The sequence below is a fragment of the Podarcis liolepis genome (assembly GCF_965112155.1).
Source record: "Podarcis liolepis genome assembly, chromosome: 6".
In the NCBI taxonomy this organism is placed as follows: domain Eukaryota; kingdom Metazoa; phylum Chordata; class Lepidosauria; order Squamata; family Lacertidae; genus Podarcis; species Podarcis liolepis.
Genome location: NC_139559.1, coordinates 9,308,811 through 9,331,603, shown reverse-complemented (window position 1 = coordinate 9,331,603; position 22,793 = coordinate 9,308,811). Strand labels below are relative to the sequence as shown.

Below are 22,793 nucleotides of genomic sequence, written 5' to 3'. Positions count from 1 at the left end.
AGAGAACAACAGCCATGGTGCACCTGAAGCAGCACAACTGGATGTCTTCATCTGCTCCAGCTGCAACGAAACATGTCTCTCCTGTATCATCGCTGTCTCCTGAGATCAAGGAATCATAGAATGGTAGAGCTGGAAGAGACCTTTAGGGTCATCTGGTCCAACCCTCTGCAATGCAGGAATCGGTCACTTCAGTCGCAGCAGGCTCTGTAATCTTCCAACTGCTGGGCTTCATCCCTAAAAAGGCAATCCTCCATTGTATCTGGAGACAGATGGATGCCTGCCAACCAACCAACCAACCAACCAACCAACCAACCAACCAACCAAGTATTAGTTATGGATCAAAGGAAAGCAAATCCACAGAACTACAGAATTCAACACACATTGCTGTGTGCTCTTTGCTATTTGAGGTCACCAGTATACATGGAAGCTGCGATCTGAGTTGTTTAACCACGTGACACTCTTGCTCACACCTAATTTTATGCTGATGCATCAGCGATGTCAGCCGACACTGAGATGCGTTTCCCCACATATATCATTAATAAGGACATGTTCCCAGTTCCTGTTTTCCTCGCTCTGTTCCCCTCCCAGCCCTCTGCTGCTGCTCAGAGATTTGAACAAGCAGTCAGATATGTCTGCGGCTGACAACAGCACCCATATGCTATTTATCTTGTCAAAACTCTTTCCCTCTGTCCTCAGCTCCCATTTTGTTCTTAGTAATAGTGATTGCGGGGGAAAAGAGGCTAAATGCTTACTTTGGAATGATTTATCCAAATGTGGAACTGCATTATTGGGGAAGTCAAGACATTATCCCGTTTGCTTCTGTCAAGACTCAATTTCTCTATTTGATTTAATTTTAAACCTTTGACCCATAACTAAATACACACTTACTGCCTCGGTGTCACAGTCTGGTGAAACAATATCTATCTACAAGCCAGAGGGGGAAAGTTATGTTTAATTTGTAATGTGACCAATACTCAGACCTCTGCTTTAACATCAAACTCTCCCAGCCAGGTCGTATCTTTCTGAGAAACAAGCATCACTGTCTTAAATTCCTTCAGGAAACAAAAGCCTCATTTTGGTTCCTTGCCTCATGCAAGTTACTGTATTTTTTGCTCTATAAGACGCACCAGACCGGCATGCATATTTGTGGTATGACAAGGCAAAGGTTCACAAAATGTTTAAAAACCATATTGTCAGAAAAGCAATATTTATTGTCTGGACAAAATACAAAGACTTACTAGAGAATAAGACCCCAAGATGGTTATCACCAATGGAGGCCAAGGCCCGAAAACCCCCCAATATGGAGGCCGGCTGGCCGAAATATTGGGAAATAATAGAAAAAACTGGAGACAATTGGAGGCTGCAGAGTTTAGAAAAATTAAAAAACAAGGTGCGAGATTGGTTACACTATGCTCAAATCCAAGAGGTTTTTAAGTTGGATAAAAAAATAGGATTCCAGGTGGAAAAATCGAAATTAGAGACAGAACTGCTTGAACCAAAGACTAAGGTTCTTTCGAGAATGTATAACTTGCTGCTTAAATGGAACACGCAGGATGAGACAGTCAAATCAGCCATGATAAAATGGGCTCAGGATATTGGGTATAACATCATGTCTGAGGACTGGGAAAGGTTATGGACCACCAGAATGAAATTCACGGCATGTAATGCCTTGAAGGAAAATATGAAAATGATATATAGGTGGTACATGACCCCAGTCAAGCTTGCAAAAATATATCACCTGTCTGATAATAAATGTTGGAAATGTAAGGAGGCTGAAGGGACATTCTTTCACCTCTGGTGGACTTGTCCTAAAGTGAAGGCCTTCTGGGAAATGATCTATAATGAGTTAAAAAAGGTATTTAAGTATACCTTTACCAAGAAACCGGAGGCCTTCCTCTTGGGCATTGTCGGCCAGAGAGTGTTAAAGAAGGACAGAACCTTTTTTATGTACGCGACCACAGCAGCAAGAATACTCATCGCAAAATATTGGAAGACACAAGATTTGCCCACACTGGAAGAATGGCAGACGCAATTGATGGACTACATGGAACTGGCTGAAATGACTGGCAGAATCCGAGATATGGGAGAAGAAACAGTGGAAGAGGACTGGAAAAAATTTAAGGACTATTTACAAAAACAATATAAGTTATATGAATGTTAAAAATTTTCACGATTCGGAAACTATAGCTTCAGCAACTAAAGTTGTGAATTAGGAAATTATATTTTAAGTAAGAAAAGGTTAAATTTTAAGGTAATACTATGTTTAATTTAGGATATAAGTAATTGATGGAAAGTATGAAAAATTTGAGGTATAGTATTTGAAAAGTACAAAATAAGGTACGAAACAAGGTAATAATTTGCTGATAACTTTATTATAAAGAATGCAGGGTAAGGGAGATGTGAGGAAGTCCAGTTAGTTATTCAAAAAATGTGTTGAAATGTTGGTTTTTCTTTTTTATTTCTTTCTTCTTTTTCTTGTTTCTTTATTTCTTGTTTCAGTCTATGTTTATAATCTTTGTATCTGAAAACTGAATAAAATATTTATAAAAATAAATAAATATATAAGACGCACCAGACCACAAGACGCACCTAGTTTTTGGAGGAGGAAAACAAGAAAAGAAATATTCTGAATCTCAGAAGCCAGAACAGCAAGAGGGATCGCTGCGCAGTGAAAGCAGCAATCCCTCTAGCTGTTCTGGCTTCTGGGATAGCTGCGCAGCCTGCATTCACTCCATAAGACGCACACACATTTCCCCTTACTTTTTAGGAGGGGAAAAGTGAGTCTTATAGAGCAAATAATAAGGTATTTTAGAGCAGGAATGGGCAGACTACAGCCTTAACTCGTGTACTTTTTTTTCTTGCTATAACTCTATGTTTAGGGATGGAAAGAAATGAAATTCAGTTTGTTTTTAAAGATGAACTTATTGGATCTGCAGTTTCTGGAAAAATCCACAAATTGAAACACGCCCATCCTTTGAAATTCACACTTCTCTGAATTTTGCAGTGAAGTTTTCCAACCTGCCTGGATAGCTCAGTTGGTTAGAGCGTAGTGCTGATAACGCCAAGACTGCAGGTTTGATCCCCGTATGAGACAGCGGCATATTCCTGCGTTGCGAGGGGTTGGACTAGATGATCCCCAGTGTTCCTGAGCAGACAAGACCAATAGTGGTTCTAGTGGTCAAGAAGGCGGTTTCTGAGCGTGCTGTACAGGAAAGGGAGGAGCAGGTGAGGATCATCAACCTGGGAAGGTAGCCCACCTTGGAGAAGGAAAGCTCTGCTCCTAAACCTCCTCTGCCTTGCGAAATATCTTCGGGAGAAGCTAAGGACCAAAGCCTGTACCAATCCAGAGCGGAGTCCCTAAGTGTCAGGGAATGGTCTGAAGAATGGACTGGGGGATGCATTCTATGGCAGACCAGCTTTTCTTCGATGGAGAGCTGGAGGGGGAAGAGTCGCGCCCCCCCCCCCTTGCCCACAGTGTGTTCAGAAGCAGAGAGAGAGAGAGACAGGAGCTGAACAGCTTAGCGGGGAGTTACCCAGTTACGAGATAACAACATCAGAACCAGAAGAGAGGGGGCAGCGAGTTGAGACGTCACTTGAGAGCATGGGGGACCCCCCCTCATCATGGACTTGGATGTCCGAACGTATCAGAGAGCAAAGGAGTCAGAGGCAGTGAGGAACTTCCCTTTGGCACCCAAAATGCTGCGGAAGTCGGATTAGACTAGCCAACTGCCCTCCTTGTGGAGAGCTGTGTATTTGTGCTCGCAACATGATGCTGTAATAAAAGGACTATAAATCTATCAGCCGCTCATTAATTCTTATCTGTGAAGTCACTGAAGGGAGGGGAGGACTCTCCACGCCGGACACTAAAATAGCTGGATGGCACCTTGTACGCCTCCTTCCGGCAAGTCCTGCAGCTAAGCTGGTGCCAAACGTTTTGCTCTGCTTTCCTTTGGACCACATCAGTGAGGCGGAGAGGCGGGTCTCCAGACACTCTGCCCAGGCTTGTGCCCCGGGGTGTGTGTGTCATTTTGGTGTTGCTAACACAGCAATTTGGCACCATCACTGGAGGTGCACTCTGTTGTCTCTCACAACAGATGCCAACAACAACAACAAAATGTGCTAGGGACAGGAAGCCTCTATCAGTCCAAGGGCTGCATGCCCTAATGGGCAGTTCTTCAGGGGGCTGCATGCCAGTGGGGGGGGCAGAAGCAAAAGTAGGTGGAGCAATGAATGTGATTCTTACCTTATAAGTAGGTAAAGGTAAAAGGTAAAGGACCCCTGGACGGTTAAGTCCAGTCAAAGGCGACTATGGGGTTGCGGTGCTCATCTTGCTTTCAGGCTGAGGGAGTTGGCGTTTGTCCACAGAAAGATTTCCGAGTCATGTGGCCAGCATGACTAAACTGCTTCTGGTGCAATGGAACGCCGTGATGGAAACCAGAGTGCACAGAAATGCCGTTTACCTTCCCGTGACAGTGGTACCTATTTATCTACTTGCACTGGTATGCTTTCGAACTGCTAGGTTGGCAGGAGCTGGGATGGAGCAACGGGAGCTCACTCTGTCGTGGGGATTCAAACTGCCGACCTTCCGATCAGCAAGAGGTTCAGTGCTTTAGACCACAGTGCCACTCGTGTCCCTTTGTATAAGTAGGCTGCAGTCCAGCTATGCAAAGGTTCCATATACACACACAGTTCAATGCAAGGGGCATAGCCACAGTTCAGTAAAATATTTCACCCAGGCAAAAGCACTCTGAGAGTGCACAGTGCAAAGTCAGAGAATGGTATGACCTGGGGGAGGTTTCAGGTCTCTGTTCCCCACCCGACCTTGCTCTAGGGTGGCCTAATGCACATTATTAAGCAACCCTTTGTGAAATCTCAGTTCAGACAACGCGCTGGGCTTTGCAAAACCCTGTATATATCGACTCAGAAGTCCAATTCAGTTCATTGGGACTTGCTCCCAGGTAAATGGGTACAGGATGGCAGGCTTAATCCCACAGAGGTTAGCCAGATTAGATTGCTTTAGATTCAAGTACTTTGATTTGTGGATTAGACTATTAGATCTACCGCCTACAGAAGCTGGTCTCTGGGATGAGTCATTGAATTCGTGCAGAAAAAGAGGGAGGGGAGGGAAATGGAGACCCCACCTTTGTTGGGGAAAAGGCTTTGTTAGATGGGAGCCATTTTCACAGTTGACTACAAGGTCGGGAGGTCAAAGGGCTTGCCTGGGAATCACAGCCAGTTGCTGGCTAAAGGGTGAAGAGAGCCCAATTCTGCTTTGGTGCAATTCTCAGCTTAAGTTCTATATCTCTTACTTGAGTTTCACCCAGGACTGATTCGGGCCCAGCATTTGAGATCAGTGTCTTTTGTTGGAGTGGTTGAGATACTGTTGTTGTCATCTTTTTTTATTATGAAAAAGAAAAAGAAAAGAAATTATATCGGCTATCTTCCTGGTCTGGTGGACATTAAAATGTCACCATTTATTATGCTAGTTGAGATCCGTGCATATTTAAAAGCAGTCTTAATATTTCCTGGACAGGGATTGTTCACAGAATAGCCACCTCCTGCTTCTGACATTTGTCAATAAAAACTTAATGGGACGCAGAGTTGTCACTGCACATTTTGGGTGTCTTTTTGTGATGTCTCACCCTAGCCGAGAATTCGTATATCAATCATTCCCCATTTTACTGTAGCATCTATATTTATTTTCCATTTCATTTTTTTTGAAAAATAAATAAATTGAAATTTGATCTTTTAGATAATAAAGGCTTGACTATGGAAGTATGTGAAAATTGTTACCATTATTATTAGCGAATAAAGCACCAGAAATGGAAAAGAAAAAAATATCAGGGGGAAAAGGGAACAATTTTGTATTCTTACCTATTTAGCAAAATGTTAGCTGTCGTGGAATAAACTCCTGAAAGTCAGGTGTGGGAAAAAGATGTATCGATTTGTCTTTATAAGGCTGCAATCTTATACGTACCTCCTTAGGTTTTGGGATGGACATAGTTGCCAATTTTGGTTTCTCTCGGTTTCTCATTTTCCTGAAGTCTTAATTTCAGCTTTGAACATTTCAGCATCAGTTCACATTTTGGGTCTAAAAAAAGGTTGCCATGAAATTTTAGGAGCATTTAGTGCAGATTTATCACAACATGCACATTCTCTATGCAGTTTTGCCTGATATACACACTTATGCAAGCATTTCTCCTGATATAATTCATTAAATATATACTGCATTTCCCGAATGTATTTTTGTAATGTTTTTAATGTAACGTTTTATCCACACTATCCCCTAACACCACACATTTTTGTACATTGCTGGCTGGACAACACTTGGAGAAGTGTGAATTTGAAGGACAGCTATGCTTCAGCTCATATATTGTCTAAGAACCTGCAGGTTATGTTCACATTAAAATCCTAACTGAATGGAAAGTCTCCCCCACTGCTGTCTACTTGGGAGTAAGTTCCCATTGAGTTTAGTGGGACCTACCTCTGCGTAAACAAATAAAGAACTGCACTGTTATTCAATTTGGGTTGAATGCCATGTAGATTCCAGGTCCTAGGCAGGCATCAGCAAACTTTTTCAGCAGGGGGCCGGTCCACTGTCTCTCAGACCTTGTAGGGGGCCGGATTATATTTTGAAAAATAAATAAATGAACGAATTCCTATGCCCCACAAATAACCCAGAGATGCATTTTAAATAAAAGGACACATTCTACTCATGTAAAAACACGCTGATTCCCAGACGGTCCACGGGCCGGATTTAGAAGGCGATTGGGCCGGATCCGGCCCCTTGGCCTTAGTTTGCCTACCCATGTCCTAGAGATTAAAAGAAAAGAAAACCCAAGAGTGAATTGCAGAGAAAGATTCATTCACAGGCCAGAACAGGGACCTGAGTTTTTAGATCTGTATTTTAATCCATGTCGGCTAGTTGTATTTTTCATTCCCATGGTGCTATATTGCACTTAATGACAGAATATAGTCAAATGTCTGCTGTGCCATTTGAAACAGAGACTAACCTTTTCACCCTCCAACGGTGGGTGGACCATGGCGAGAAACACATAACAGCCTCCCTCCCGAATGGAAGGTCAGCGGGTCGTACCATGTGATTTTTGAACCTGCAGCCAATTGCAATTTATGGGCTCTTCTCTGTTTCTTTCGGCGAATTGTTTCATCCGTGAGTAAAACGTGCCTCTATTGTGTATGAGCAACTTAGGGTATATATGTGGTGCACTGAAGGAGCATCTATTTATAACGCGGCACAGAAACCTCTTTTGGAACGTGCTGTCGAATCACAATCCCTTGCTGTACATTTGCAAGAATTATTAACGGAAGGTTGGAGCAACAGAAACAAGGAGTTTGTGTGTGTGTGTATTCTTATTTCCCTTATTTTATGGTTCTTGGCTATGTGGAAAATATACATTTAGTTCTTCCCACCTCCCCTTCTCTTTAGCTAGCACTGGCTAGCACTGGGGATAGGTCTGTGTTTGCCAGATGAGGTCAAGCAGCTCGCAAGATATTACCTTGGTGGAAAAGGTTAAGGGGGACATTCCAATAAGGAAACACATGCTTGATAAAAATGATTTGAGGGGATCTAATTTTGCATACCTGTAACTTAGGATAACATTTCATGGATCTGATGAACAGGATTGTATTCCGTGAAAGTCTAAGCCACGATAAATTTGTTAACCTTTAAGGGGCCCAATATTTTTCAGTGTCCTCCCCCCTTTCAACAGCCCCTCTGTAAATTATATTTTATAGAAGCTCACAGCAAGCAAGCAAGAGGTTTCACCAGCTCCACTGCCTGAAACCTTTGGACCACATAATAAACTGACTGAAATAATCAATACAAAAATAAGCACACAATGTGGATGTAGAGACAGCTTACATCGAATCAGGCAAAAAGAAAAGGACGTCTGGGACGTTTTCTGTGCTTTCTTTCTGACATAAATATATACATATAAATATATGAATGAGAGAGAGAATGACTTGGTATTTGATCATGGGGTTCTACTGAAATAACTGAACTTGTTTTGCAGGAAGAAAGGAAGGAAGGAAGGAAGGAAGGAAGGAAGGAAGGAAGGAAGGAAGGAAGGAAGGAGAGAAAGAGAGAATGAACAAATTTTCTGGCTTCAAATGGAGCAGATACATGGGTTGAGGACGCTTCTCAGGTTTTCTGCTTACACAACAGTCCTTTGGCTGACGGTAAATGTATATACATGGCAGCCTCCAAAATAGGCCAGCGGAAAGGAGGCAACATTTGTGCACTCGTCACTTCATTTTTAACTTAACTGACTCACCAGCTCCTGGGAGCGACCCTCTTGTGCATCACATCACCAAAACCATCTGCTAGGATTCTGCTTGAAATCGCCTGCATCTCTGGGGGCTGCAGTTGGAAGGAGGGAGGGAGGGCAGAGGAGGGTGGGGTGAGAGGCAAAGACACACTCTTTTGTGGAAACTGAAGGGGGAGGAAAGAGGATTTTAACCCATTCAGACCTGGAATAATTTCCCTTTGATTATGGGCAGGGTACCTCTCTTTGATAGTGAAGTATGGAAGTGAGAGCTGGACCATAAAGAAGCCTGATCCCCGAAGAATTGATGCTTTTGAATTATGGTGCTGGAGGAGACTCTTGAGAGTCCCATGGACTGCAAGAAGATCAAAACCTCTCCATTCTGAAGGAAATCAGCCCTGAGTGCTCACTGGAAGGACAGATCCTGAAGCTGAGGCTCCAGTACTTTGGCCACCGCATGAGAAGAGAAGCCTCCCTGGAAAAGAACCTGATGTTGGGAAAGATGGAGGGCAGAAGGAGAAGTGGATGAAGGAGGACGAGGTGGTTGGACAGTGTTCTCGAAGCTACCAGCATGAGTTTGACCAAACTGCGGGAGGCAGTGGAAGACAAGAGTGCCTGGCGTGCTCTGGTCCAGGGGGTCACGAAGAGTCGGACACGACTAAATGACTAAACAACAACAACAACAACAACAACCTCTCTTTGAGGCTATGTTTCTCTTCCTTCTAACCACCCCACTTTTGGGCTTAAGTCACTTGTGGTTGTTTTGCAGGAGGATGTGGGGGCTGCACACAACACTTTTGCCCACGTAGCTCAGGGCCCATCAGCATTCTACATTTAAAGAAGCATCACCTCAGTTCCAACAGTCATGGCTTCCCCCAAAGACTCCTGGGAGCTGTAGTTTGTTAAGCATGCTGAGAGTTGCTAAGAGGTCCCTATTCTCCTTAAAGAGCTACAGTTTCCACAGAGGTTTAACAATCTTCCCAGGGAATTAATAATAATCATAAATAATATTTTTTTATTTATACCCCGCCCTCCCTGGCCAAAGCCAGGCTCATGGTGGCTAACACCAATAAAATTACAATAAAACATAATGGGGGGGGGGAACAAACAAACAAAACCAGTTTATTAAAATACGGGTTAAAATACAATTTAAAATGCAGCCTCATTTCAATGGTAGCCAATAAATCAAAACCATAAAGGGAGGGAAACATAAGGGTCAGACTGAGTCCAATCCAAAGGCCAGGCGGAATAGCTTTGTCTTGCAGGCCCTGCGGAAAGATGTCAAGTCCCGCAGGGCCCTAATCTCTTGTGATAGAGCGTTCCACCAAGTCGGGGCCAGTACTGAAAAGGCCCTGGCCCTAGTTGAGACCAATCTAACCACCTTGCAGCTTGGGACCTCTGAAGTGTTGTCATTTGTGGACCTTAAGGTCCTCCGCGGGGCATACCAGGAAAGGCGGTCCCGTAGGTACGAGGGTCCTAGGCCGCATAGGGCTTTAAAGGTCAAAACCAGCACCTTAAACCTGACCCTGTACTCCACTGGGAATCATAGCATTGGGAAGGGAATAGCAGTCTCCTAATAATTCATAGCTTCCAGATTATTATTATTTTATTTTATTTTGCAGGGGGGAAGCCATTACTTTTTAAAGTGGTATGATACTGCTTTAAATGCATAATGCAGAAGGGACCTCAGTATTTTTTGTTAAAAGTGCATGTGGCCAACCTTTTGCATTTGTACAACAACAGTTCATGAGAGGGATGGAGCCAGTGCTTTCTTCTCTCTCTAGAAAAATACGTGCCGGTACTCATCATGAATTTGTTACAGTGAGTGCCACACATTTTAATAACAAAAAAGAAGAAGTGCCTGTACTGTGGACCTTTGAGTACCCCCCCCCCAAGGGGGGAGGAAAGCAGTGGATGGAACAATGTTAACATGTGTATAGTTGGAGGAGAAATTCAGTTTGATTTGCATTTTAATGAAAAATTTCTTGTTGGTGCTTCTCAAACCAACGGGCAAACTGAAGCACAGCTGTCCCTCTGAATTCACACTTCTTTTCATTTTGCAATGTAATTCGCCAACCGTTGAAATGTGTAAAAATTGCACATATTGGTAAGAATTGTGCACAAACATGCATATATTAGTGGAAATAACATACAAAATCCAGCATATCAGGGGAAATTGCTTGCAAAAAGTGTCTATTAGGATGCTAATAATAATAATAATAATAATAATAATAATAATAATAACAACAACAACAACAACAACAACAACAACAACAACAACAACAATAATAATAATTTATTATTTATACCCCACCCATCTGGCCGGGTCTCCCCAGCCACTCTGGGGGGTTTCCAACAAAATATTAAAATACAGTAATGCATCAAACTTTAAAAGCTTCCCTAAACAGGGCTGCCTTCAGAGGTCTTCTAAAAGTCTGGTAGTTGTTCTTCTCTTTGACATCTAGTGGGAGGGTGTTCCACAGGGTGGGTGCCACTACCGAGAAGGCCCTCTGCCAGGTTCCCTGTAACTTGGCTTCTCACAGTGAGGGAACCGCCAGAAGCCCTTCGGCGGTGGACCTCAGTGTCCGGGTAGAACAATGGGGGTGGAGACACTCCTTCAGATATACTGGGCCGAGGCCGTTTAAGGATTTAAAGGTCAGCACCAACACTTTGAGTTGTGCTCAGAAACGTACTGGGAGCCAATGTAGGTCTTTCAAGACCGGTGTTATATTTATGGTAGAATTGTGCAGCAAAGTGATGGACATTATTTGGGGTGAGCTGATGGGGAATGTGGCAAACCAAAATCAAGATTGGGGAAAATCAGAAACTGAAATTGACAGATATATCCATTCCTAGGTGTGGAAAGCAAAGGAGTTAGTACTTGAGTGAGAAATGCTTTTGGATCTCTTTGGAACTCTAAATGGGAAACATTTTTGCCCCACATCTTGTGCATATTTGTTAGCGTTGGTCCCTTGTTATCTTGGCTTTCCTTCTTCTCTCTTGTTTGTTAGTCTTTCCTCTCCGATCTCTCCCTTCTATTTGTCACTCCAGCTCACTTGATATTTAGATTGTAAACTCCTTGGGGGCCATCACAGTTAAAAAAAGCCCATTTCTTTTGACATTGCTAGATGAGTCACTTGAATAACACATACAGAGTCCAGAGAGAAAAGAAACTGTTAATACTTCATTGGGTAAACTCAACAAGAACAGTGTACAACTTGAGAAGAAATAAACACAGGGGTTTAGTCTTTCTTAGTAATTCAGGCCTAGTCCATACCAGGAAGATATTCAGCAACATTTACCAGGGGGGGGGGGGATGCCTACATGAACTACACAGCCAATCAGAGCATGTTACATCAGCAAGGATCATACTATTCCGACTGGTTGCTAAGCAACATCTCCACCTGCTCTTCTTGGTTGACAGGTGAACTGTAATCAGAATTAACCCGTTGGCTACTAATTTGATGATCTTTGCTGTCATACTTCCAACAGTTGTTGCTTATGGTGGCCTGTATGGTGCCATCTACAATGGCAGAGCTGTAAAAATGCTAACAATATTCATTACTGTATTTCTTCCTGGAGTTTCACAAAACCATCTATGGCAGTTGTGGGATCATTTAGGTTAGGTCTCACCATTCTTCCATTACAGAACTTATGGAAGCTTACTCGTGGTTCCCTTTAGGAAAGGAGTACGACAAGGCTGCATATTGTCTCCCTGCTTATTTAACTTATATGCAGAATTCATCATGCGAAAGGCTGGGCTGGAAGAATCCCAAGCCAGAATAAAGATTGCCGGAAGAAATATCAACAACCTCAGATATGCAGATGACACAACCTTGATGGCAGAAAGTGAGGAGGAATTAAAGAACTTTTTAATGAGGGTGAAAGAGGGGAGAGCAAAATATGGTCTGAAGCTCAAACATAAAAAAAACCCGAAAATCATGGCCACTGGTCCCATCACCTCCTGGCAAATGAAAGGGGAAAGAAATGGAGGCAGTGAGAAATTTTACTTTCTTGGGCACCATGATCACTGCAGATGGTGACAGCAGTCATGAAATCAAAAGACACCTGCTTCTTGGGAGAAAAGCAATGACAAACCTAGACAGCATCTTAAAAAGCAGAGACATCACCTTGCCAACAAAGGCCCGTATAGTTAAAGCTATGGTTTTACCAGTAGTGATGTATGGAAGTGAGAGCTGGACCATAAAGAAGGCTGATCACCAAAGAATTGATACTTTTGAATTATGGTGCTGAAGGAGACTCTTGAGAGTCCCATGGACTGCAAGAAGATCAAACCTATTCAATCTGAAGGAAATCAGCCCTGAGTGCTCACTGGAAGGACAGATCCTGAAGCTGAGGCTCCAATACTTTGGCTACCTCATGAGAAGAGTAGACTCCCAGGAAAAGACCCTGATGCTGGGAAAGATGGAGGGCACAAGGAGAAGGGGAAGACAGAGGGTGAGATGGTTGGACAGTGATCTCAAAGCTACCAGCATGAGTTTGACCAAACTGCGGGAGGCAGTAGAAGACAGGAGTGCCTGGCGTGCTCTGGTCCATGGGGTCACGAAGAGTCGGACACAACTAAACGACTAATCAACAACAACTTGTGGTTCCCAGTCATTCTCCCAGCTAAGCACTGATCAGACTCAGACTTACCAAGGTTCAGCAATGTGTCGGCCTCATGTATCTTCACTTAATACTCTGGGACTATACTTTCATTTCCCCTTCCTTGATCCATGACATCTTCTTTGTTTCTGTGTCGCTGTTTGCACATCTGCAGAGCAAATGCTCAACAGTCACACACTGGGATAGTGAGCAAAATTTACTTAGGGGTTCAACTTGTCTGTGCAGTATCTTGAAGGGGGATCCTGCTCGTTGCTGGGCTGGCTCCAGGCTCGAGGGGCCCGGGGCAATCTTCTTGGCAGGCTTACTTGTCATCTGTGGGCAGCAGCAGAACTTTGAAAAGCAGTGGGTGTTGTATTCAACCTTTCTAATGCCGCTAATGTAGCGTCACTTTGGGACATCACAGTCAAGTAAAGTGATGGGTAGACCTTGGTCCCTGGCGCTGCTTAATAGTGTTGAGTTGCCAAAATAAAGTGTGCGTGGGAGAGAGAGGAGGATGGGGTGGGGCAGGACAGCCATCAACCTTGCAGGGACACTGGAGCCTTGCATCCAGTGGAGGACCTACATTTTGGGAGGTCCTGAAGCTTGAAATATAGATAGATGATAGATAGATAGATAGATAGATAGATAGATAGATGATAGATGATAGATGATAGATGATAGATGATAGATGATAGATGATAGATGATAGATGATAGATGATTGATAGATGATAGATGATAGATAGATAGATAGATAGATAGATAGATAGATAGATAGATAGATGATAGATGATAGATGATAGATGATAGATAGATAGATAGATAGATAGATAGATAGATATAGATAGATGATATAGATAGATATCAATTTGCCTCAAATCATAGAATCATAGAATCATAGAATCATAGAATCATAGAATCATAGAATCATAGAATCATAGAATCATAGAATCATAGAATCATAGAGTTGAAAGAGACCACAAGGGCCATTGAGTCCAACCCCCTGCCAAGCAGGAAACACCATCAGAGCACTCCTGTCATATGATTGTCAAGCCTCTGCTTAAAGACCTCCAAAGAAGGAGACTCCACCACACTCCTTGGCAGCAAATTCCACTGTCGAACAGCTCTTACTGTCAGGAAGTTCTTCCTAATGTTTAGGTGGAATCTTCTTTCTTGTAGTTTGGATCCATTGCTCCGTGTACGCTTCTCTGGAGCAGCAAAAAACAACCTTTCTCCCTCCTCTATGTGGCATCCTTTTATATATTTGAACATGGCTATCATATCACCCCTTAACCTCCTCTTCTCCAGGCTAAACATGCCCAGCTCCCTTAGCCGTTCCTCATAAGGCATCGTTTCCAGGCCTTTGACCATTTTGGTTGCCCTCCTCTGGACACGTTCCAGTTTGTCAGTGTCCTTCTTGAATTGTGGTGCCCAGAACTGGACACAGTACTCCAGGTGAGGTCTGACCAGAGCAGAATACAGTGGCACTATTACTTCCCTTGATCTAGATGCTATACTCCTATTGATGCAGCCCAAATCAATGTGACTCAGATTGTGTCTACTAGACCCATTTTTTTTTGAAGCGATATGGACTAAAGTCACTTCTGGGGCCCTCTGGGATTAGGGGCTCTGAGGTTACATTTGTTTAATAATAGACCCACCCTTGCTGGGCAGCCTGGCATCCATTTTGAATTCTCCTTTCACCAAGCATCATTCCAGAACATTGTGGTATACATATGAGTGTGGGATGAATTGCAGTTCGACACACACACACACACACACACACACACACACACACACAGTGGAGTATATTTGGATGCAATTTTGCAAAGTAGTCTTTTTCTAGAATAGTGGTGTGGGGAACTTGTGGTCTTCCATATTTTGATGGACCACAACTCCCACCCACCCCTGTCCATTTGCCATGATGTCTTGGGCTGGTGGCAGCTGGAATCCAACAACATCTGGAGAGCCACAGGTTCCCCAATCCTGTCCTAGGGGATGGGTGATGGGAAACGAGATATTTCAGAAACTTTATCAAAATAAGGCCATTTTATATAATGCCTCCATCTCCATCCTGTACTTTCAGTCCAAAGGTTCTCATGCAGACTTAATCCATGTTCTCCTGTACAGCCCAAATGGTCCTATGCCAGAACCTAAGAGTTATTAATGGTTAAAAGAGGAGCCCTTATGGGATGCGGGTGGCGCTGTGGGTTAAACCACAGAGCCTAGGACTTGCCAACTCCTGTTGCTCGGTCCCTGCTCCTGCCAACCTAGCAGTTCGAAAGCACATCAAAGTGCAAGTAGATAAATAGGTACCACTCCTGCGGGAAGGTAAACTGTGGAGTTTGGAGTTTACAGGGTTAAAACTCCTTGGTGTCCTGTATCTGGGAGGGGCCTGACGCAGGGCCGTACGTCACAGGCTTTGTCCGGCTTTGTCTGTGAGAGTTGGTTTCACTTTAGACTGAGAGACGCTGCAAAGAAGCTGCGTGTGCTCTAAGCACCGGAGAGATGCGGAAAGCTCCGATGGGATGAGACTGATTTATGGCTTGTAAATAAACGTTTTTAGAGATAGCAATGAACTGTCTCTGGACTGATTTATCCCTCTATCTCACACAGACGGCAGGACCACTGCGACTCTCTTTTCTTGCCCAGGTCAGTCCCAGCAGAGCTACGCAGGGGAGCGCTGACTGGGCGGCAGGATTTAATAGCCAAATAAACGGCGTTTCCGTGCGCTGCTCTGGTTCGCCAGAAGCGGCTTAGTCATGCTGGCCACATGACCTGGAAGCTGTACGCCGGCTTCCTCGGCCAGTAAAGCGAGATGAGAGCCACAACCCCAGAGTCGGCCACGGCTGGACCTAATGGTCAGGGGCCCCTTTACCTTTACCTTGTCTTTAGCTCTGGAATTCCCTGCATATGGCTGAAAGCAGAAGAGGGTAAGGATGGGAATCAGGATATGATAAGGCTAGGATCCAAAGAACACCAAAAGGCAGTTTGGGGGTTGTTTTCCTTTCTTTTTTCCTTTCTTTTTTTGAGAGGGGTTGTTTTTTGCAAATGGCAACTGCCATGCTGAATAGTGAACCTCTTTTGAATCTCTATGGGGCATTTAAAAGCAGTTTGTGATAGGTTGTGAGCATCTGCATATCAAAGGGGGAAGAGGTCAAAAATCCCACTAGGAATGTTGAGGCTTGGGTATGCCCTAAATAGTTCTTTGGAACCCTGCTTAGAGGATGGAGCCTTTTATTTTCTTGGTCATATATTCAGCATAGCAGTTGTTATCAGCCATAAAGCTGGAGGCCATCAAATTCAGGGGGACGTTGTTCACCAAGAGAAGGAAAACATGTTAAAAAGAGAGAGGGGCAAAATGGAAGGAGCAAAAGGAAGACCTGGCATAGAGAGAACACAATCCATTTTGTGTAAAACTCATTCTTAAGGAGTTAATCCTTTTTAATACATTTTGCATCCCTGATTTTGTGTGTGTGTGTGTGTGTGTGAGAGAGAGAGAGAGAGAGAGAGAGAGAGAGAGAGAGAGAGAGAGAGACTAAGCCAAGTTCTTTTTTAGCTCTACCCTTTTGAAAACTGCTGGTTAAAGATAAATTGAAATGCCAGGATTGAAATTGCCCACGTTAGCCCCTAAGGGAGCCCAACCTGTCATCTCGCATTAGCTACCGCTAGACCAAAAGCCCAAGGCAAGGAGAAGGCTGATTCTGAAGAAAAGGCTGGGAGCCAGAAGCTCATCTCGGTGCTGTTGTAATCTTCCATCTCCATCCTTTTATGCTGGGGATGAGCAAAGCTTCCTGCTTTCAAAGCACCGGTTTCCACCTTTAAAATAAACAACGGCTGTGTTCTGCAAAATCTGAAATGGGGATAGTGTTCAGTTGCACACACATGAACACATACATAGGAATTTGGACCAATTTGTCTGATGAAGCCATGGTGAGATCCAGTACGCTCTGCTCCAGCTGTGTACTGTAATCCACTGCTCCAATATAGATGCTTTAGACTGTGTGGAGAGAAAAAACACCATATTTGAATAACACACTTGTTTGCAAGAAGCTTCCTTGGACTGTCAGATTAATGGTACACTAAACTGCATATTGTTAACTGAGAATGGCAGGAAATCTCTCTAGAAACTCTTGTCAAAGGTCTCTCCTATCTCACTACCACACATCTTTTATCTGGAGATACTGGAAATTAAATGTAGGGACTCCAGCATTTGAATCCTGTACTCATTCTCCACACCACACTACTTAGCGATGGTTGAGAAATTCAGCCTCGCAGGTCCCTATAAGAAAGGATGTCATTCGTAGCTCTCAGACTGACACATATTTTGACAGAAAATGCACATCTGAATTGTTATTGGGAGAGAACATGCACACTGAAATAGGCATTAAAACATGTAGTTTTAGCAGTTGCAGTAGAAGGCAACAACTACAATATGCAGATGTAGTGGAAGACTGCTAGTTTGAAACTAGTGTGTGTGTGTGTGTGTGTGTGTGTGTGTGTGTGTGTGTGTGTATGCAGGTTAATGTGGAAATGAAAGTGAATTATGGATAAAACCTGCAAAATTGACCTGGATTGGAATAGACAGATTCACCCATTTGTAACAGTCTATTGGGGTCAGCAACCTTTTCAGCCGTGGGCCAGTCCACCGTCCCTCAGACCATGTGGGAGGCCAGACTATATTTTGAAAAATATATATGAATGAATTCCTATGCCCCACAAATAACAAGAGATGCATTTTAAATAAAAGGACACATTCTACTCATGTAAAAACACGCTGATTCCCTGACCATCCGCGGGCTGGATTGAGAAGGCAATTGGGCCGCATTCGGCCCCCGGGCCTTAGTTTGCCTACCCCTGGTCTATCATGTTGGCTAAAAGGTCTTTCATTTAGGGCTGCAAACCCCTAAACACTTACTGTACCAGGGACCAAGGTCCCACTGAGCTCAGTAGGACTCACAAGTAGACATGGTATCCATCTAGATGGGATTGTGTGTGTGTGTGCATGTGTGCGCATCACCTGACACACAAATCAAGTTTGTTGGAGACCAGATGAGTGTTTGAAGGAGAATCCATCTTTATTTATTTATTTTATTTTATTTATTAATTGCATTTATATCCCACTTTTTCCTCCATGGAGCTCCACAGTTCTCCGCTGCTTCATGTAATTCCCACAACAACCCTTTGAGGTAGCTTAGGTTGAGAGACAGGGATTGGTCCAAGGTCACCCATTGAGCTTCATGGTCGAGTGGGGATTTGAACCCGGGTCTCAAAAGTCTTAGGCCAATACTCAAACCACTATACCATACGGACTCTCCATGAATTCCATTGCTTAACTGGAACAAATGTGGGATGGATATCTCACCTAGTCACAAGGTTTACAAACAACAAACAAACAAACAAACAAACAAACAAACACACTGTGGTTGTGAGTCGAAAAAATGTAATTCTTTTGGATGCCAAAGAAATTAGAATAATCATAGCAACCTCCTCCTGTTAACATTCACTCTACAGATGGAGATGGGAGGGCTCAGGGCAACAGAGAATGCTTGACGTATGTTGTCAAATACGCCAGGACATCATTTAGCCAGTGGGGAGAAATGTTTTTGGTTTCAGAAACAATAATACTAAAAACAAGGAGTCTTGCAGGCAGAATTTCGTTCTGCTTTTATATTCATACAGAAACCTATGGTGTAAAAAACAAAACAAAAAAACCCCTACTTGCTAGTAGGGAATTCTTGCAGAGGAAACAGAAGGAGCAAAAATGGTCTATTATATCAAACATATACCCAATTTCTCTCTCTCTCTCTCTCTCTCTCTCTCTCTTTCTTTCTTTCTTTCTTTCTTTCTTTCTTTCTTTCTTTCTTTCTGGCAGACAACTCAGAGCTCAAACCAAGTGCACTGCAAGTCAGGAGAACTGATTCCCTTCTTGGGAGTTACCCAACATGGTGCCCTCTGGAAGCTGTCAAATTCCAGCTCCCTTCATCCATGACCATTGGCCATGCCAGCTGGGGCCAAATCACACCTAGAGGGCACTGCATTGGCTGCCCATGTGACCCTCACCATCTGTTAGTGGATTAGGGCAGCGCTGTCCAGCTGAGATATGGTAACTCCAAATACCTGACCCCCTCTGGTCCAAGGTGGTCCACCAAGCGATTCCGGAGAGCCAGTTCCATGTCAGTGTCTTGCTATAAAGCTTCAAGGTCAGCTGAACTAGTCCCAGTCTGGGCATCTCATCACTGAGAACCATCAGCTGGAGGAGGCGGAGAGGGCAAAGGGTGAAGAAAGACCTATGAATAGAGAGAGGCCCTTTTCTCAGTCCTCTGGATCCCCTGGGGAACTCAACAAACGTGCTGTACCTGGAATTGGATGTGGAAAGTGTACCTGAATGGAGCACAGCTGTAGGCAGCCTGAGGAAGAAACATTTACCTTGGGCCTGCCCATCAAAATCAAGTCCCAAGTGAAAGACTAGAGTGATGTCCACTGTTTTCAGGAACACCTCTCACTGCGAGACTTTTGTGGGTCAGCCAAGAGTTTGTTTGGACCCTGTGTGAGAACCCAGTGGCCGTGAGGGAGGTTGTGTCAGAAGGAAAGTGACTTGATATCGACTGATATATAAACTTTGTATCTATGTAATATTTTCATACGTACGTAACTGTGTACAGTGGTACCTTGGTTCCCAAACTTAATCCATTCCGGAAGTCCGTTCCAAAACCAAGGCGCGCTTTCCCATAGAAAGTAATGCAAAACGGATCAATCCGTTCCAGACTTTTAAAAACAACCTCTAAAACAACTATTTAACATGAATTTTACAAGACCATTGATCAATAAAATGAAAGCAATAATCAATGTACTGTACTATAAAATAAATAAGACAGTACTGTAGGTGATAAAAAATTAAATTATTATTTTTTCTTACCTGCACTGATTATAATCATTGTTTGGGTGAGGGGCTTTTATCCATTTCCACAATCACATGATCAATCAATCAGTAGCTGAACTGGGTTCCACTCAGTCACAAAAACAAATTAACCCCAAAAGCCTCAAAAACAAAAACGCAAAATAAATAGCAAAAACAAAAGCACCAAAATAAATCCGTTCCAGAAGTCTGTTTGACTTCCAAAATGTTAAAAAACTAAGGTGCAGATTCTGATTGGTGCAGGCGCCCCGGAAACAATAGCCGACAGCCGCATCGGACGTCCAAAAAACGTTCAAAAACCTGAACACTTACTTCCTGGTTTTGGCCAAGGTGTTTGAGAACCAAGGTATCACTGTATTTTTGTAATATTTTTGTTCATGTTGTCTGTTGCTGCTTCAGTTTTCTGTACATCGCTTGGAGATATTTTTTAATATATTAAGTGGCATTAAATTAAATAATCAACCGACTAGCAGTCACTAGGTTTATCTCAATCAAGCTTCGTAGCACCCTTGTGAAGTTCAGAAGCAGTAAAGAGATTCAAAACCACCCATTTACTTTGTAGCTTAGGTGGGATTTGTAACTGAGTTCCCCCAGTCCAACTCTGAGATCCTCTCCATATCATCGTGACACTCCCATGTATTTTTACCAATTTTCAGTGCACAACCCCAATGAAAATGTATGTGTGTGTGCTTGCGCATGCCTGGTTTTGCAAGAAAATCATCATTTAGTTTCTGGAGCCTAGTGCTTGAAGGCGGGCACATAGTCCCTAGAGTCTGAGGAAAGGGATTAATCTCATCTCTCAATATCCTCCTCTTCATTCCATTATATTCTGGGCAGATGCAATGTTGCCGGCTATCATTGCCAATGGGCCACACAGCAGTGAGCTAAATTCACCACTCTGCATGCCTACAAAGAGTTGCCAGCGCCGCTGTAGCCTTACACCATTTATTTATGTGTTTTGTGAAATTGCAGGAGAGTGAAAATGAAGTCCCTGTGGCTCTCTTTTGGAACTCCCTCTCTCTCCTCCCCCCCCCACCTACCTCCCTCTCTCACACACCTACGTCTCAGTCATTACTTTGTGTGATAGGTCTGTTTACTGAATCAGTCACAGATGAGGTCGGTATGAAGGGAAGGGAAAGAGTCCTTGGGGTTTACTGTGTCGCACTGTTTGATTCCACCCTGTATACACAGTAACACGAGTTAATTCAGAAGGAGGCAGAAGAGTCCATGAAGTCCGCCGGCGTCTGGGGAAAATAGTCGGAACATATAACACAGCTGCTGTTTGCTGCTGCACTGAGAGATGTGGTCTTTTGCTCTGCTAGAAATTGCCACTCCTCCAGCAGCCTTTTGGATATAGGTTGACGTCCCTCCCTCCTTTGAATACAGTGGTACCTCGGGTTACAGACGCTTCAGGTTACAGACAGTTCAGGTTACAGACTCCGCTAATCCAGAATTAGTACCTCGGGTTAAGAACTTTGCTTCAGGATGAGAACAGAAATTGCGTGGTGGCAGCGAGGCAGCAGTGGGAGGCCCCATTGGCTAAAGTGGTACCTCAGGCTAAGAACAGTTTCAGGTTAAGAACAGACCTTCGGAACGAATTAAGTTCTTAACGAGAGGTACCACTGTAGTTACTTAGGGAGGAAGATCCTTTGGTGGGGGTGGTGCTTTTCTCTTGTGCAAGTCTCCTCAAACTGGGCAGGAGAGGCACAGTAGCATAACTGCTAATGACAATGACAATGATAATAACAATGTTATTATTTTTTCCCCTACCCGTCTGACTGGGTTGCCCCAACGACTCTGAGCAGTTTCCAACACTTATAAAAATATAACAAAATGTGAAACATTAAAAACTTCCTGATTCAGGACTGTCTTCAGATGTCTTCTAAAAGTTGTGTAGTTCTTAATCTCCTGAAATCTGGTGGGAGGGCATTCCGTAGGGAGGGCGCCACTACCGAAAAGGCCCTCTGCTTGGTTCCCTGTAACTTTGCTTCTTGCAGTGAGGGAACCGCCAGAAGGCCCTCGGTGCGGGACCTCAGTGTTCGGGCTGAATGATGGGGGTAGAGATGCTCCTTCACTTCAGGTATACAGAGCAGAGGCCGTTTAGGGCTTTAAAGGTCAGCACCAACACTTGTGCTGGAAAATGTACTGGGAGTCAATGTAGATCCTTTAAGGCCAGTGTTATATGGTCCCGGAGGCCTGATATCAGTCCCAGAGGTCTGATATCCATCCCAAGTACAGTATGAGGTGGATATGCAGGCATACATTTGAGAAGGCTCAAGAGTCCAAAATGGTAATGTCACACTTCAGGGGTCCAAGCATGAGGTTTGATGAGGCCCTAAGCTACTGAAGGTAATGGGGCCCTTTGTATCAGGCATAGGCATAGGCAAACTTGGCCCTCCAGATGTTTTGTGACTACAATTCCCATCATCCCGGACCACTGGTCCTGTTAGCTAGGGATGATGGGAGTTGTAGTCCCAAAACATTTGGAGGGCCGAGTCTGCCTTTGCCTGCTTTATATGTTCAGCTGTCCTTTGTCAACAACAAATTGCCGCTGTTTTTTGTGTTGAATATATGCTATATGGTAATTTATGGCCCTAATAGGTATCTAAAGCCATTTGCACATGTTGCCGTGCAACCAGTCCATGCAGAACGTAGGCAACCTATATATAGAAAAGAGCAAACCAGTGATATTTGAGGGAGCAGGCTAGCAGGCAGGGCCCATTACTTATATCACAGAAGCCTACACAACACAAAACACTGTTGCTGTATGTAGGTTTTATTTTTTTTTTTATCTTATATTTTGGAAATGTACATCCAGGTGTTTTTTTCCCTTTAAATTTTTTTTGGAGGGCCCCAAGAGAGTGGGGCCCTAAGCTATAGCTTGTTTAGCTTATACGTAAATCTGGCACTGGGTCCAAGTGACCATTCTGTCAGCTCATTTCAGTGCTCAGCTGTGGATGGCACTACAACAGGAATGAGCACATC

General features: G+C 43.7%; 1 long non-coding RNA gene across 1 annotated transcript in view; it reads right to left on the bottom strand.

Annotated features, from left to right (window-relative positions):
* Nucleotides 1-22,793, bottom strand: part of LOC310708934 — a 65,133-nt gene that overhangs the window by 35,529 nt on the left and 6,811 nt on the right. Inside the window, exons 2-3 of the long non-coding RNA XR_014527231.1 lie at nucleotides 16,787-16,889; nucleotides 8,295-8,380 (exon numbers count right to left, since the gene is read on the bottom strand). This is a non-coding gene — a long non-coding RNA (uncharacterized lncRNA). The remainder of the gene's footprint in view (nucleotides 1-8,294; nucleotides 8,381-16,786; nucleotides 16,890-22,793) is intronic.